Source organism: Octodon degus, unplaced genomic scaffold (genome assembly GCF_000260255.1).
Source record: "Octodon degus isolate 3935 unplaced genomic scaffold, OctDeg1.0 scaffold00028, whole genome shotgun sequence".
Classification (NCBI taxonomy): Eukaryota; Metazoa; Chordata; class Mammalia; order Rodentia; family Octodontidae; genus Octodon; species Octodon degus.
This window is the reverse complement of record NW_004524604.1, coordinates 9,498,039-9,515,796: the sequence shown is the minus strand read 5'-3', so window position 1 is coordinate 9,515,796 and position 17,758 is coordinate 9,498,039. Positions and strand designations below refer to the sequence as shown.

Below are 17,758 nucleotides of genomic sequence, written 5' to 3'. Positions count from 1 at the left end.
TGATGACCATTCTCTCTGGAGATGGAATCTTAGGGTTGTTTTAATTTGCATTTCTTTAGTAGCTAGGGATGTTGAACTTTTTTTTTCATGTGTTATTTAACTATATTGTTGCAGATCAGTCAGAACTGTATTGGATGGAAGACATATCGCTGAGGCACTTGAAAGACAGATAGCTTTATTTATGCTGTTGGACTGGCAGGAATCTCAGTTCCAAATTACCAGCCCCATCTTGGGGTTAAACAGTCAGTTATATAGGTTGTTAGAAGGAAGTACAAGAGGCAGATAACAGAATATTCTATAATTGGTTGCACATTTTTTGTCCTATACTACTAGGCAAATTTACTCTAAGTAAGTTAATTGAGGGGTTACTATCATGTAATGGGGAGGTCAAGAGTAGAATGAGCAGAGAGAATCAATCATTGTCTAAGACTGAGCCAGGTCTGTCCCTAGGTGATAAGTTCCTAAAACAAGCTACCACAACTAGATGCACTGTCAGGCTGAGGTACCCTTGCCTTACAAGCTGCAGCTGGTGTGGGAATGCCAAGGCTAGCTGAGTTTTGTTATTTTCTAATTATGGGAACTGGCTAGTTTGTTTTGGTCTATCCAGTGTCTAGTTTTAAAATTGCCTTTATAGTATTTCTCCTTCTGAGAAGTACTTATATCTGTTGCCTTTTTTTTTGGCGGGGGTGGGGGCGAGTTCCGGGGATGAAACTCTGGACCTTGCACTTGGCAGGCGCTTAATGCTGCTGAACTATATCCCGAGCCCTGGTTGCCCATTTTTTGAGTGGCTGTCTTTCTTTCTTTCTTTCTTTCTTTCTTTCTTTCTTTCTTTCTTTCTTTCTTTCTTTCTTTCTTTCTTTCTTTCTTTTTGTTTAAAGTTCTTTCTGTGTTTAGATATTCATCCTCTGTAAGCCTGATATATTTGGAAACTACAGAATTGAGTTTCATAGTGTTTGTAGACACAGTGATGACATTGGTGTTGATGGGCAAGTATTTTTTAGGAATATGTGATAGAATGAAGGGATGATTCAAGACAGAGAGTTCAAGTCACAACTATTAATCTGTTGCCATTATAAAATACCCCTGAAATATGTGGTCCTAGTATAGTGTTTTTCTAGCTGGTGGTCGACTTATTATACCTAGCTGAGTTAAACTAGTGTGGTATGGGTGTGGAAGGCCCACTTGAGGATTTTTACCAGCAACATAAATGCAGGAGAAGCTGTCAGAATGCTATTAGGGATGCAAAAGCTTGGGTCCTCAACTTCAACATCGCTTCCTGGCTTTGGAGGGGAAGATGAAGTTTGTTGCATTGGCTTTCCTGATGGGAACTCCACTCGTCATATTCAGAGGAGCTTGGGACCTCACTGTTGCTGAGGATGGCTGTGGTGCTTTTGGGGGTTCTCTGGTGCTTACCTTGAGTATTGCTTCCTGTCTCCAGTTCATATCTCTCAGCCTGCTAGCACAGATCCTTCATCTGGCTGGCATAGACTTCCTAGCTTCCACTACTGACCTTTGGGCCTTTCCAGCAGAGATCCATGAAGTGGGCCCCTCAGCTAGATTCTTTAGTGTTTAGTGTGTGAATAAGTTTCTTGCACTTGTATACAATTTTTTGGGTGATTTATCTAAAAATATTATAGAATGTGTCTTGTTTTATATTGCTTCCCTTGCAAAAAAAAAAAAAAAAAAATCATGACACCCAGCCAGATCTGTTTTTTTACTACTTAATTCAATAGCCTTGTTATCTTTACATTACTCTTATATTTGCAGTCTACTTCAATTAATACTTGTAGTTTCTGTTTCACTTAGACAGGGATTACCTCCTGGTAATCCCGTGGTATGCTGAAGATGTTGTAATTCAAAACTGCATATAACACACCTAACCTAACAAATGTCACAGCAGAACAGCGTACTGGTGAGTGTTGGTATTAGCCCTGCCAACGGCATGGCCAACTGGAACCGTGATTATTTGCTAATGCCCAGTGCTCTGAGAACATCATATAACACACTCACATCTTGGGAAAAGATCAGAATTCAAAGTGTGATTTCCAGTGAATGCTTATCACACCTGCATATTTGTAAAATTGAAAAATTGTTGTTAAAGTACCGTAAGTCAGAGACTATCTGTAGGAATACTTGCTATAAATACTTACATATCTCTTTGCCTTTTGAGATTCTCTGTTACTTTTCCTCTGTTTTAGAATGATACAGTTTCCTTAGTAGGAAGCAGAGAGAAAACAATCACAATCTAATCTTCCTTGTGGTGCTCACTAAGGCCTCTGCCAAGTAACTGCCTCTACTTCCTTTGCCACACTGACAACTGCCCTTCTAAGTCATGCTCTGTTCCAGTGTAGATTTCTATCCCAGAGCTCCTGAAACATACACTTGTACTTCTCTGAAATTGAGATTCCCATTTTACTGTCTGTGAGCCACAGGCCTTAATACTGGTAGTTGGAATCTTTTTGACCTCCTTAAATCATACAAGTAAGTTGTTGCACCAGAACTGAATTCCAAGTAATAGCCCCCAAATTGAAAATCTTTTTTTACTGTATTACAAACCTTAAAGTTTTAAAATGTTGTTCTAAGTTTAAAAGAACTCTTGATCAAACTAGTATGTTCCAAGGTTATCTTTGCTGAGGGATCAGTACCAAGTTCAGCTTAGTGCTTTAGTTGGACCTTTCTTGATACCTTTCAACTCGTTTGTGTTATCTCCTCAGTCCAAATTATTGAACTATTTATTCTTTTTTAGGTAAACTCTAGAACTTTTTTGTAAGTAGTACTTCTCTTTTATTTATCACAACCTCCTAACAGTAGACTCTACCCTTCCTGGGCTTCAGTAAAAGTGTCTATTGCTCTAAACTCCCTGTGATTCTCCTAAAGTGTTTCCTAAGTAACCATTCATTACACTTTTGATTCTTCTGTTGTTTTGACCTTTCTCAAGCAGTATTCCCCTTTCACTGTCTCTAGAAAGTCTAGAACAATATCAGATAATGTTCTTTCTGTGTCCTGTTTAACTTCTAGGTCTTTTAATAGATACCCATATACTTTATAATTAAAATTATGTTTTATTCTGTATGTAATTTTGCTTTCTATTTATTGTAGCATTAATTCTTAAATCCTATAGTTATATATTCAAGTGATCTCCTCAGCCTTTCCAAGTTTAATTCAAGTATCTTATACTTCAAATGTCCCTTTCTCCATTAATATAAAGGTATACCTGCCCCTGTGGACTACCGTTAAATACCATGCCTCTTTATTTTGATGAAGAAACAAGATTTTCATATAAGATATAAAGTGAATCCCAATCCCTAACTTTGAATTTGTTTGGCATTTTGAAACAAAGAAAAACTGTACTTCATGAAATAGTAGTGTGTACATGTGCCCAAATAGAAAATTTTGAAATATTAATTTTGTTGTTTATTTGTTTAGTGCTAGGGATCAAACTCAAGGCCTTGCACTTAACAAGCATGTAGTGTACCCCTGAGCTACATCCCCAGTCTGAAATATTGACTTCTTAGGAGAACTTTACATACAATAATATAATTTCTTTTCTTGATTGAGCCTTTTGTTGCAATATAGACAGTATAGAAGTAAAAATAATTAAAATCTGATTTTTATAGTTTTTTAAGTATTGTTCCTTTTTTTAGCAAAGAAAATTGAGTACTGAGTAACCACTGTAGCACCTTTATTCTGTGTAAGTAACCATTTTAAATTGTAGTGCTTATTATTTAAAGTGATTATTTCATCTTTTTAAGTCACTTTGCTGTTCTGGTCATTGAATTATGATAGGTTTGGGTTATCCATTCTTCATTTTATGTGTTTTTGCCATTCTGAACAATTATTGAACACCATTTAAAACCCCCTGAGCAGGGCCTTGTGAATTTAGTTTTCCTTCCTACTAGTTACCATTGCAGATTTCCTGATGGGTTACAATGTACCTAATCCATACCTCAACATTTGTTTTAAAATGTTTGATTTATATAACAAGTCACTTTTTAAGATATAACAAATGTTGCTATATCTGAATCCTCTTAAGTGAATGTGAAAACACAAGATGTTATTATATCACCTTGCAAGAATAAATCAGTGTGTGCTTTATTTAACATAGTCACCAAATGTTAATGTATTCCATAACTAATAATACAATAATTATTTTTCTGATGTCCTATGCTATGAAAGGATTTAAGTATTATAATATTGTAATGCCAGTTGTAAATAATATAATGCCAGTTAAATATAAAATCACATTGAGAGAGTATTTGAATTGTTAAGTAGCTTTCTGTTGCCAGAGATTTAATAACCACTGGATGTAAAATTCACATTTTTAAATTTATACTATGTCTTAAGTATTTAACCATTCTATTGGAAAAAGGGGTTAAAATGTAAAAGAATCAGTAAACATTTTTTATAGATAAAGTGTGTTTCTTTTGTACTTCTGCTGTATTTAGAAAATAACTTCCAAAATCATACTTTATTCTCTTCCTTTCTTTTTTTTTAACTTTAAAATGGTGAATTTAAGTTATGTGAAACTTAGATTAAAAACAATGTAATGCACAATACATTTAAAATACTATGAAAACTATACCAAAATATTATTAGTGATTATCTCCATTAAGTGATTTATATATGCTACTATAATTACTGATTTTCTTAATGAAAATAGAGTTTTATAACACATGGGTTTTCTTTAGGTAAGTCTCCTGCTTTTTTTGAATTTTAGAAAAATATTTCTGAAATGAATACATAATGAGATTAATAATAGATTGCACATTGTAAAAAATTAGTTACAAACTTAAATGAATATAACAATAAAAATTGCCTAAAATAAACATGAAGAAGGAAGAATTTACAGATCAGTCATATAATAGTTTTCTCTGTGCCAGAATCAAGAAACTTATTTTCTTTCTTTTTTTTTTTTTTTTTTTTCGGTACCTGGGATTGAACTCAGGACCCTGCGCTTGCCAGGCAAATGCTTATTCTACTGAACTATCTCCCTGGCCTAAGAAACTTATTTTCTTTTTCTTTTTTTTCCATAATTTTATTGAGAAACAAATAGCAATGAGACAGTTTCAAACCAAATTGGTAGGACAGTTTCAATAATTAACACATTGTATACATTCTTCCTAGTGGTTAATTGCTGTACAAGATGCAGACATGATATCCTACTTACAAACACCATTAGAACAAATCCCTCTATTCATTAGGAGAATGTAACTGTATATCTATTCTAACCATTTTAAATACACAGATACAAAATGGACATTCATCTGTATCCCCTTTTTTTGTTTAGTTTCGTTATTTGAATATTTTATGTGTGTTAACTCAGCAAAATATTCAAAAAGGAGTCCAGTAGTTCATAATAGTATTGGGTCTTCTGCTTCACTGGCAATGTCAGCAATTGTTGACCTAAGTCCCCTACAGCTCATCCTAACACCATGGCTTTACTTGATATACTTCGTTTTTATACTTTTCTGCTGGATGGTTAAGACCAAGATAAAGCAAGACCTATGCAACAAGAGTTGTAGCTTTTGAATCTGATAAGGTCAGTCAAATCCTCTCAGGATTTGTCCTGAAATCCTGTACCTGAGATTGTAGATCCTTTGTCAGTGTTAGCCATGTGGATGAGTCACGGCCATTGCTTGGCCACTGTGCTCTCTGTGAAAGCCTGAGAGAATGTTTTCTCTCCATGTGACTCTCCTTAGGCACACTCTACATCATCAATCACTTTCCTCTTTGGCCCCATAATCTCCTTGATCAGAAAATTTGGGACACTACTGAGTTACGTGGCGTTACAGTACACGTTCTCATATGTCCTGAGTCTTAATTGGCCTTGGAAGGCTAGGGCCAAGAAACTTATTTTCATATAATTAGAATTCTCAAAGTAGAAGGGAGTAGCCAATAAATATTTAAAGATTTAAAATTTCTGAATTTAGTTAAAATTACAGCACCATATTTCCAAGAAAAATGAACCTTTTGCACAAGAAATATGAATAAAATCACACCAAGATGCACAAAACTGAAATTGTCCAAAACTAATTATAAAGAAAATAATCATTAAAGGGTATACATAGGAAAAAATATTAGTTATGGAAGAACAAAATTAAATGCCATGTTATTTCACATTAGAAAAAGAAAAGCAAGTGGGTAAGAAACTATTCTTATTTATTCAAAGGACTGAAAAAAATGTATCCTCATTGAATTTTATACTTAGAAAACATATCTTTGAGAACTAAGAGTAAAATATTTACCAGTTATACAAACTCAAAATATTCTAATACCTCCAGATGTAGCATATAGAAAATAAAAAGACCATAATTCAGAAGGCAAGAGAAATTGCTGTAGTATCCAGGATAAAGAATAAAGAACTCTCAAATGGTAGTTATGCAGGACTATGTAAAATATAATTATATTAGATGAAGCCATTTAAAAGGTCATTGAAGATATCCACAAAGCAGTATCAATATTATGTCAGGTTATGTACATGTTTTTTAATATATATGTGTGTATCTGTGTGTGTGTATGTATATTAGGAAGAACTAATATAAAGTCAATGGAAAATGGAAATATACTTTTTAAAGTTTCTAATGCTAGGAAAAAATATACTATTTCTTATAAATAGATTATAAGTCAAAAAAGTATAGATCACAAAAATTAAAATATTTAGAAAATTAATTAAATATTAATTAATTCAAAATTAAATATTTCAAAATAATAATCAACAATTAAAATTAAATTGTGTGTCCAACTAAGAGGCCAGAATGTAGTGTATCATATGTAGGAATTCAGAGTGATCAATTCAGAGTACTCACACAGTATTTGATTAGGTTAATATATATAAAAATATCAACTAAGAAAAAGTTTTCATGATAGTAACAATTCCTAAGAATAATTCATAAGAAAAATAGTGGAATGGCAAACATGACCAGCACTTCTAACAGTTTGGGGATAGGATATCACATAAAGTTCTAGTATGTGGTGGATATGGACAGTGTCCATGACGCTGGTGGCCAGGTGTCACTTGTGGGACTGAGCTACTGCTATTTCCTTGCTATCTACCCTGTAGACCCAGACAGAATCATGACCCGTAGGTGCAAGAGAAGTCCATTTGTAGAATATGCTGATAGAAATATTTTGCTGCTGTATACAAAAGAATATTTAAAAGACTGGTATTGTATACCTCTTTTTCTCCTGTGTTTAATAGTTTGCCTTATTTGGTGGGTTCTTTCTATTCTCTTTCATGGAGTTGTGGTCATTTTGATCTCACTCTAGAATATCTTTTAGTAGTCTATGTAGATTTGGCTTTGTTGTCATTAAATTCTTTAGTTGCTCTTTGTCGTGGAAGTATTTCAATTCTCCATTAAACTTGAAAGAGAGTTTTGCAGGGTACATCAGTCTGGGTTGGAATTTGTTTTCATAGAGGACTTGAAGCAGTTTGCTCCATGCTGTTCTTGACTTGATGGTTTGTGAGGGAAAATCTGCCATTTTCTGATGGGTTTACCTTTAAATATGATCAGTTTCTTTTCCCTAGTGGTTTTCAGTGTACTGTTTTGTGTAGAATTTCTGGGATTTTCATTATTATATTTCTGGGTGTGTTTTTAATTGGGTTGATTTTTTTGGGAATTGCATGTGCTTCGGTTAACTAAATGTCAGGTAGTTTCCCCGTATTTGGGAAGTTTTCTATTATTTCTGTCCATATTCTTTTTATATCATTTGAATTGACTCCTTCTTTCTCACTGATGCCTATTAGTTGTACTTTGTTCATCTTTGCATCATTTTGCAGATGCTGAATTATTTTTTCCTGCATCCTGTTTTTTAAAAAATAATTTTATTGAGAAACGAATAGCAATGAGACAGTTTCAAAACAGATTAGTAGGGCAGTTTCCATTGTTAATACATTGCATATTGTTGTCTTCTTAGTGGTTATTCATATTACAAGATGCAGACATGATATTCTTTCCACAAATACTATTAGAACAAATCTTTCTTCTCATTGAATTATGAGAAAATATTTTGAATATACAGATACAAAATGGTCATTCGTTTGTATCCCCTTTTCTTGTTTAGTTTTGTCTGAGAAGGGTATTCCATTGTCATTTAAATATTGTAGGTGTATGAATTCAGCAAACTTTTCCAATATAGTCCAATAGTCCATAATAGTAATAGGTTTTCCGTAGGACTGGCAGTGTCAGAATTTGTTGACTTGAGCCTTTTACAGCTCAGCATATTAATATGGCTTTATTTTTCATACTTCATTTTTATACTTTTGTGCTGGATGATTAAGGCCAAGATAAAGCAAGACCTATATAACAAGAAATATAACTTTTGTGTCTGCCACGGTCAGTCAAATCCCCTTATGATTTACCCTGAAACCCTGTACTTCAGTTTGTAGATCCTTTGTCGTTGTCAGTCATGTGGATGAGTCACGGCCATTGCTTGACCAATGTGCTCTTTGTGAAAGCCTGAGAGAATATTTTCCCTCCATGTAACACTCCTTAGGTACACTCTACATCATGATCACTTTCCTGTATGGCCCCATAATCTCCTTGATCAGAAAATTTAGGACACAATTGAGTTACATGATGTTACAGTATAGGTTCTTCTATGTCCTGAGTCTTCACTGACCTTTAAAGGCTAGGGCCAAAATGTTGACTGTCCTTGCAGCCTTTCTTTTTCTCTCATTTTTGGTCTACAAACTTAGGTTGTTAACCCTTCAGAAGAGAAGTTTAGTGATACTGTTACTGTATAACATAGGCTGTTGAGCTTAACCTCACTCTCTGTCTGAATATCAAACATCTTAGACATAACATGGAACAGGTATTTTCTATCAAGTATTGATATGTTCAAGTCCCTACAGAATATGACAAAAAAATTAAATATATGTTAAAAATAGGAATAAACAATTACATATTTTTACACAGAAATTTAGAAATCTAACCATATACAGCATTGTAGCAGGACAGTCCTGTGAATTTTTTTTCTTGTCTCTTGTTTTCATTTATTACCTTATTTTTTTTAAAAAAAAACAAACATTTACTTGAGAGACAGTATGGCAGTAATTGGTGTGTCATGACAAGCAGTATGTATTTAGAAGACCAGAATAACAGGCATTCCAAGCATGACCGTACTATTACACATTGCCTAGTTGTTTTAAGAGATCTTTTCTTACCTTTTCACTAGCTGCAATGGTGTCTTTAAGGTCTGAAAGTCTATTTTTAAATGGTTTTGCCAGCTTGTGATTGATGTTTTAATTTCCTGTATATTACTTTGAATCTGCTTCATGAATTCTATTTCTTTCCTATGTTGCTCATTCAAGGATTCCATAATTTTTCTATTCTCTATTTTTTATCAGTTTCTTCTTTAGAAGCCCTTAGTACTTCTTTCATTATAGTTATCATTTTTTTACTTCAGAAATTATTTCTGATCTGATTTCCTCGATGCCTCTCTGCAGTTGTTTCTTTACTTCCGATGCTATTATTTCAGAGAATTCAGTGTGTGCTTTCCAATTTCTTCTATGCTGTTGTCTTCTGCATTTGTTCTGGGTGGGCTTGGGGCCTGACAATGCATTTTGCTCCTTCTCTTTGTCATTTTGTATAGCACTGTCTTCTTGCCTGCAGTGTAGAACTTTAGTAGAGTCATTACCTTAACAGTTAGACTAGATCTACCATGTTCAAACTCATCCAGGTGGATTTGACTTGGGTCTGGCTGCTGTGCTCCACTTCTTCTTGCTGTAGCCCTTGGAAGTGAACCCACTGTGCCACTCTGGCAAGGTGTTCTGCTCCTGGATTAGCTGGGTGAGTCTTGCCTCTAGCTTCTCTGCAGGGAGTTCTGCCACAGGGTTCCACACCGGACCTGTCTGATGGAAGAAGTTCCCCTCATACACCTGGCCTGGATGCTGGCTGGAGTGAGGATATGGAGGGCCCCGTACTGCCCCACTCACCTTTCTTATTGTTTTTTGCCATGATGTTTTATTATGTTGCCTGGATTGGCATTATATTCTTGGGCTCAAGTGATCCTCCATCCTCAGATGTCTGAGTAGCTGAAAGCCCACATAAGTTTGAAAAGGAACAAAGTTAAACAATTCACAGTTTTTAATCTCATAACTCAATACAAAATTATAATAACTGAGATACTTTGGCTGTGACAAGGATAGATACAAATATCAAATGGAATAGAATTGAAGTCCAGAAATAAACTCATATATGTATGGCCCCTTGATTTTGATAGAAGTTTAAATACTCAGTTCAATGAGTACTGAGATAGCTAGCACAGGGACAACTACATGTTCATGACTGTATGCACATTAATGAATTTGAATCTCTACCTCACACAGCATATACAAAAATTAATTTGAAGTAGATTAAAAATGTACCTATATATAAGGTCTAAATCTACAACTTTTAGAAAAAAACATGGCTGTAAATCATTGTGACCTTGATTAAATAGTTATTTCTTAGATATGACACCTGAGGCATGGCTATTTAAAATAGAATTTGATTTGTTTGAAAATCTTTTATTTAGTTATTTATTTAGTACAGGGTCTCACTATGCAGCTCTGAGTCATAGTGATCCTCCTGTCTCAGCCTCCCCAGTGTTGGGATTACAGGTGTGCACCCCCACACTCCGTTTCATTGGCCAGCACTACACACCTGGAGTTCTGAGGCCAGCATGGCAAGGATCTTACCTGGGTCCTTGTGCTTGCCAGGCAGGTACTTAGACCAGAGAGCTGTATCCTCAGCTAGCTATTTAAAATAAAAAGAAGTTTGCACAGGTTTTTCTGGAAATGAAAGTATTTATCTTTCTTGAACAAATATCTAGTAGTCTATGTAGCTGAGTTATATCATAACTGTGGTTTATTTTTAAAGAAAATGCAAAACTGTGCTGCAGAGTACCTATATCCATTTGCACTCCCAATAACAATGTATGAGTGATGTGTTTTATAACAGTCTTTTCAAGCGTTTAGTGTAACTTTTTTATTTACTCACTCTGGTTTATAGTGACAACTCATTGTTTGATTAGAGTTTCCTAATAGATGTTGAATTTTTCCATGGGTTTTATTTGCTATCTATATATCCTCTTTGGTAACATGTTTCTTCTTATTTTTGCCCATGTACTTAGATTGTTTTTACTGACTTTTGAGAGTTCTTTATATATTCTACATGCCTGTCTTTTGTTATAAATAACATTACAGATATTTTCTCTTATCCTTATATTGTCTTTTCATTCTCTTAGTAGGGTCTTTTGTAGAGCAAAAGTTTTAAATTCTGATAGAGCTCAGTCTATCAACTTTTGCTTTTACAAGTCATACTTTGGCTGTTGAGTTTAATAACTTCAAACAAGTCTTTGATCCTGAAGTTTTCTCCTATTTTATTTTACTTTGTTTAAAAGTTTTAGGGCTGGCCAGATAGCTCAGTGGGCTAAAGTGCCTGAGTAGGCATAGTGCAGCGGCTTGAGTTTGATCCCAGGTGTGCTGAGCCAGCCCCATCCCCGGGGTGTCCTGAGACAGTGTTTGAGATTGGGCATGGTGGCGTGCACCTGTAATCCCAGAGCTTGGGAGGCTGAAAACAGGAGAATCACTAGGAATCTGATCTACGTACTGAGACTCTGTAGACCCTGTCCTAAATAAATAAATAAACAAATAAATAAAGTTTTATGCTTTTATGTTCTTACATTTATGAGCCATTCTCAATTTTATATAAAGTGTGAGATGTAATTTGAAGTTTGATTTTTTTATTTTAATTTTTTTATTTCACCTATCAATATCCACATCACAAGCACCATTTATTTAACAGACCATCCTTTCTCCAAAGAATGCTTTTTATTCCTCTTAAATAGTGTAGGCATATATATGCAGGTCTATTAATGGGTTTAATTTGTCTGTCTCTCTGCTAATACTACACAGACTTAATGTAACTATATAATAAATCTTCAAATTGTCTAAAATGATTTCTCTCATTTTATCTTTTGTTTTCCAAATAGTTTTAACTAATGCAGTTCTTGTGATTTTTTAATATATATTTTACAATAATTTTGTGTTTCTACAAATTTGACTTCTATGTGTTCATTGCTAGTGTGTAGGAGTATAATTTGCCTTTTCATTTTAGTCATCATGACAATTTATTTTATATATTAATGAACTTGGTTTAGTATATACTTTTCAAGATTATAAATAATGTCTGTATTCAGGAAAGATCTGTTGGTCTACAAGAATTTTATTTTATGTACTTTGATTTTGCTATGGTCATTTCATAAAATGAATCCTAAATGGTTTTCTTCCATGGAAGAGTTGTTTACAATTTTTTTACGTTACATATCTTATAACTTTGCTGTACTCACTAGTTCAAGAAGTTTTGTTTTACTTTGTTTTTTAAATAGGTTCCTTCAAATTATCTCTGTAGATAATAATGAAGCTTCAAATAGGCAAGGACCATTTTATTTCCACCTCCAAACTATATTGTTTTTCTCTATTGCTTTGTTTTGCTACCTAGAATTTCCAGTATTATGTTGAACAATGGTGGGAAAAGTAGGTATTCTAGCTTTTTGCTTAGTTTTAGAAAGAAGACATTCAATTTTTCTTTGATCATAAAATATAATATACACTTTAGGATTACTGTAAGTCAAATTTCATATGTTTCTTCTATTTTTAGGTTTGTAAGTTTTTAAAATCAGGTGAAGTATTAAATTTTTCAATATTTCAATGATTCATATGATCATCTGATTTACTTTAGCCTGGTTAATAGGATAAAGTTATTGACTGACATGATTATTAAACAAGGTTGTATCCCTGAAATAATTCTCATTTTAGTCATCATAATAATTTATTTTATATATTAATGAACTTGGTTTAGCCTATACTTTCAAGATTAGAAATACTGGCTGTATTCAGGAAAGATCTGTTGATCTACAAAAATTTTCTTTTATATACTTTGTTTTTTGCTATGGTCACTTCATAAAATGAATTCTAAATGGTTTTCTTCTATGAAAGAATTATTTACAGTTTTTTTATTAAGCATTAGTTAGAAGTATCTAATGAAACCATCAAGACCTGTAGATTTTTGGTTTGGTCATTTTTAAGTCGTTGATTATATTACCTTAGTAATTGCAGGGCTGTCTGGTTTATCAGTTCTATTTTGGGTGAATAGTGGTAGTTTTCTAGGATTAATCCATTTCTAAGTTATTGAATTTATTAGTGTAGAATTTTTTGAAATTGTTTTTATCCTGTTATTGTCTACAAGAGCTACATTGATAGCACCTATGTTATTTTTAAAACTCTCTCTTTATGTTCTTTTTCCTTTCCACTTTTGTTAGAGGTTTATCAGTTTCAGGGATGTTTGCAAAAAGCTAGCTCTGAGCTTTACTACATTTTTCCATCAAATTTCATTAATTTGTGTTGTTTTGTTTTCTTGGTACCAGGAATCAAACTCCCACTTGCCAGGCAGGCGCTGTGCTGCTGAGCTATATCCTGCCCCCTGATCTGTGCTTTTATCACTGCTATCCCATTTGCTTTGGGCTTAATTTGCTCTTCTTGTAGATTCTTAAGGTGAGAGCTAGGTTGACACTTTTTTTCTTTTCAAGATATACACATTTAACACTATAAATTTCTCTGTTAACACGGATTTAATTGTGCTTTATGAATTTTTGTATGGTGTATTTTCATTTTCATTAAAGTCACTATTTTTAATATTTTGCTTGAAATTTCCTTTTTGACCCATGTGGATTATGTTAAAGTATTTTTGTTGTTTATAAGTTTTAGGAGATTTTCTTTTGACCTTTGTTTTCACTTCTAATTTTATTTCATTGTATTGAGAAAATATGGTATGACTTTTTATATGACTTATTATTTTACATTTTTGAGATTTTACTTATACTCTTGTAGGTTATACTTATAGGATAATCCTCTTGGTAAGTAAGGATGTATAGTTTTAAAAAAAATCAATCAACAACACCAACTCCCCTACTCAAAGTTTGTATTTTACTCCTTTTTCTTTTTAAGACAGGTTCTCACTGTGTAGTTTAGACTGGCCTTGAACTCACTACGCAGCTCAGGATGGCCTCAAATTCACAGTGATTCTCCTATCATAGTCTCCAGAGTACATGGATTATAGGCGTTTACCACCAACCTGTTTATATTTTGTTCTTGACCTTTATAGCAGGTCTAACCTTGTCAAATACAAAAGTTACATTTCTTGTTATATAGGTCTTGCTTTATCTTGGTCTTAACCATCCAGCAGAAAAGTATAAAAATGAGGTACAAAAAGTAAAGCCATATTAATATGCTGAGCTGTAAAAGGCTCAAGTCAACAATTTCTGACATTGCCAGTCAGTCCTACAGATAACCTACTACTATTATGGTCTAATGGACTATATTGGATTATTCTGCAGAATTCACGCACCTACAATATTTAAATGGCAATGGAATACCCTTCTCTGACAAAACAACAAAAAAAGGGGATATAAATGAAGGACCATTTTGTATCTGTATACACAAAATAAGATAGATATACAGCTACTTTCTCTTATTTCAATGAGAAGAAAGATTTGTACTAATAGTGTTTGGACAAATATCATGTCTGCATCTTGTACTGTAAATAACCACTATGAAGACAACAATATGCAATGTATTAATTATTGAAACTGTCCTACTAATAGACTGTGAAACTGTCTCATTGCTATTTGTTTCTCAGTAAAATTAATAAAAAAATCTGAAAGTAAAAATAAAAAATAAAAATAAAGTCAGTTAATTCTGTTGGCTTCTTGTATTAAGTTCTTATCTATTCTTTGTGATTTTCTTTCCCCTTCAGTTCTATCAGTTTTGTTGTATGTATTTTGCAAACTGTTGCATAGTACCAATTGCTGTGTCCTGTAACATTGAGTCTTGCATCATTGTATAATTTGTCTTTCTAGCTTTATAAGTTTCTTTGCTTAGAAATCTACTTTATCTCTTGTTAATGTGTTCATTCTTGTTTTCTTTTGATTAGTGTTTGCATATCTTTTTCTACCTTTTTAATTACATCCTAATATATTTGAGGTGACATTCTTATAGCTAGTGTATAGTTGATTCAGGTTTTAACTCCATCAGTCTTTTAATTGGTGTAGGTAGCACCAATTAAAGCACCAATCTTTTTTGTTAAATGTAATTGTGATTTTTTTTGTATTCTGTTTATTGTGTTTTTCATTTGTACTTTCTTTCTTTTCTAACCTTGTTGTGGGTGTTGAACATTAAGCCCATTTCCATTTATCTGTGGTAGTTTTGGTCATACATTTTGCATAGCAGTTTTGTGATTGCCTTACACATTATGTAGTGTATCAGTATTATCATTTTAATGCCTTGAAGAAAGTACAGAAACCTTACCTCCATTGTCTTTTGATACAGTTATCTTAAATAATACAATTACTGTATTTATAATACAATAGTCTTAAATATTTAGACACAGAATTTCATCAAATTGTGGTACAAATTTTGGTTCAAGTGTCAAACATTTAGAGAAACTTGAGAAAAAAAGTTTATTGTATTACCCACATTTTTGCTTATCATGTTGTTTTTCTGGCTCTTCCTTGTTTCCTTCTTCTGTTCTTTTCCTTTTTGCTTCTTTTTATGTGTCTCTCCTAAGATTTTTAAAGGTTTTTTTCTCTTTTTTATTTTTAAAAATCATTACCTTCTATTTAGAGGACTACCTACAGCCTTTTTGTAAGAGTAGGTTCCTTGAAGCTGTGGCCCTTTTCTTTCTTTCTTTCTTTCTTTCTTTCTTTCTTTCTTTCTTTCTTTCTTTTTCTTTTTTGGTCTTTGTTTTTTCTACTGTTGAGATTGAGTAATTTTGATTGTTTTGTCTTTTGGGTCAGCTATTTCTTTCCTATCTCCTTCCTTTTGGCATTGACACCATTTACTGAACTCTTTATTTTGATCAATGTATTTTTCAGTTCTAAAACTTTGCTGAAACTTTTTTTTAGTGAAAGCTAATTTTTCATTTGTCTCAGCATGTTTATAATTGCATAAGGAAAGATTTTTTTATCATGGCTGCTTTAAAATCTGTGTTGGGTAATGATAATATTATCTTCTCAATGATATCCTGTACTGTACTTTTCTATTTGCTTTGAGACCTTCTTGGTTTTTGATATAAGGACTGGTTTTTGATGGAGACATGGGCATCTTAGGTATATGAGATCAAGATTTTTGTTGCTACTCAGGATTGGGAACTCCTTAATCTTCCTATGACTAGATAAAATATCTAGCTCCCTAACTAACCTTTACTAATACCTTCTGGCTGGGAAGGATAGCAGTAACTCCTTACTGGTTCCCAGTTGGCCTCTGTTTATGTGATTAAACAAAAGTTATACTACTTCTCTGGATTTCCTTGATACCATGACAAAGGAAGGTTTACCTCATTACTGATTTATGGAAGCATAAGTCTTAGCTCTCCATGTAATGTCCATTGATACTGAACTGTAGGGAAAGTGGAGTGAAGGGAGCATTACTGCTGCCATTCATCTGGAGTGGAAACCTTGGCCTCCTCTTTATGGTTCTATAGCATCTCCATGACTGAGAGGGTTGGGATTGAGCATGATGCCCCATTGTAGGTTGGTGGTGTGGAAGTCTGGGCTTTACACCCTGCCTTTGCTGAAGTAGCTGGAGGTAGGATTACAGTGTTTTCTGAATGGATATTGTTTAAAGCTGTTCTGTTTTGTAAGGCTGCACTTTTCCTGGTGTGTTGGCTAGAGAAGACTGACTTTTATTGGTTCTATTTTGCAATGCCCTTACTGGTATTTCCTGGTTGTCTATTAGCAATATCTGTTATGGATGAGGCAAAAAAGAAATCTAGGGGACTTACTACAGTGTTCTTCGTAGTAGAATCCTGAAGTTCACAGTCAATCTCCTCCTCATCTTGAACTCATGGTCTTGTGCATGTTAGGAAAGCTCCTCGCCAGTCCATGGTTCCATGGTTATGAGATTTACAGTATATTGGAAAGGCTTTTTTTTTTTTTCTTCGATAGTGGGATGGGACCTAGAGCCTTGTGCATTCTAGGCAAGTGCTGTAACACTGAGCTGCACCTTTGCTTTGGGGGGGCCCCTTGGCACTGACTGGAGGCTCTGCTCCAGAGAAGTGTGGGAACCACACCAAGTTCCCCGCTGGGACCCCTGGAGGAGATCATAGTTCAGAGAGTGCTGGGTTAATGACAGCTCATTTACAGGACTTTTGAATGAGGCAAAACTTGCAATAAGTGAACTGGAGATTAGATCTAGACTTTTTAAAGGTATGTTGTATTATTTTTAATGAAATGTGTCATCCCATTTTCTAGCATTATTATATGTGGCATTTGAAAGCCCAAAGGAGAAGCATACAGAGGAAAATATGGCTCATTTTATTGCAAAAAGAATATAGCAAAAAGTAAAGAGGCATAGTGATCAGGTATTTTGTGAGCCTAAAATAATGCCTATTTTATTGGATTCCAAAAAAAGAATATTTGAGTGGATACATTAAACCACACTCTGTAATAAGTGTATGACATGCAAAATCATTTTTAAAGCTCAGAATTGACATCAGAAAAGCTCTGTTACACTGATCTGAACTAATGATGCCCCACCTGGTCATTACTGTACACATCATCGTAATATACATTCCTCTAAATTCTTTTTTTTTCTTGAGTTAGTGAATAGAAATGAAACTGAAATTAAAACTGCTCCCATCAATAGTGTGACCGATAGCTTAGATCAAGGTGAACCTAGAATTATTTTTCCCAGCTGATCACTAACTATTTAAAAGAAAAA

The 17,758-nt window shown here is 33.8% G+C and overlaps 1 protein-coding gene across 5 annotated transcripts in view; it reads left to right on the top strand.

Annotated features, from left to right (window-relative positions):
- The window catches only part of Phkb (phosphorylase kinase regulatory subunit beta), a 268,116-nt gene that overhangs the window by 139,716 nt on the left and 110,642 nt on the right, over positions 1–17,758 (top strand). The gene's annotated exons all lie outside the window — the stretch shown is intronic.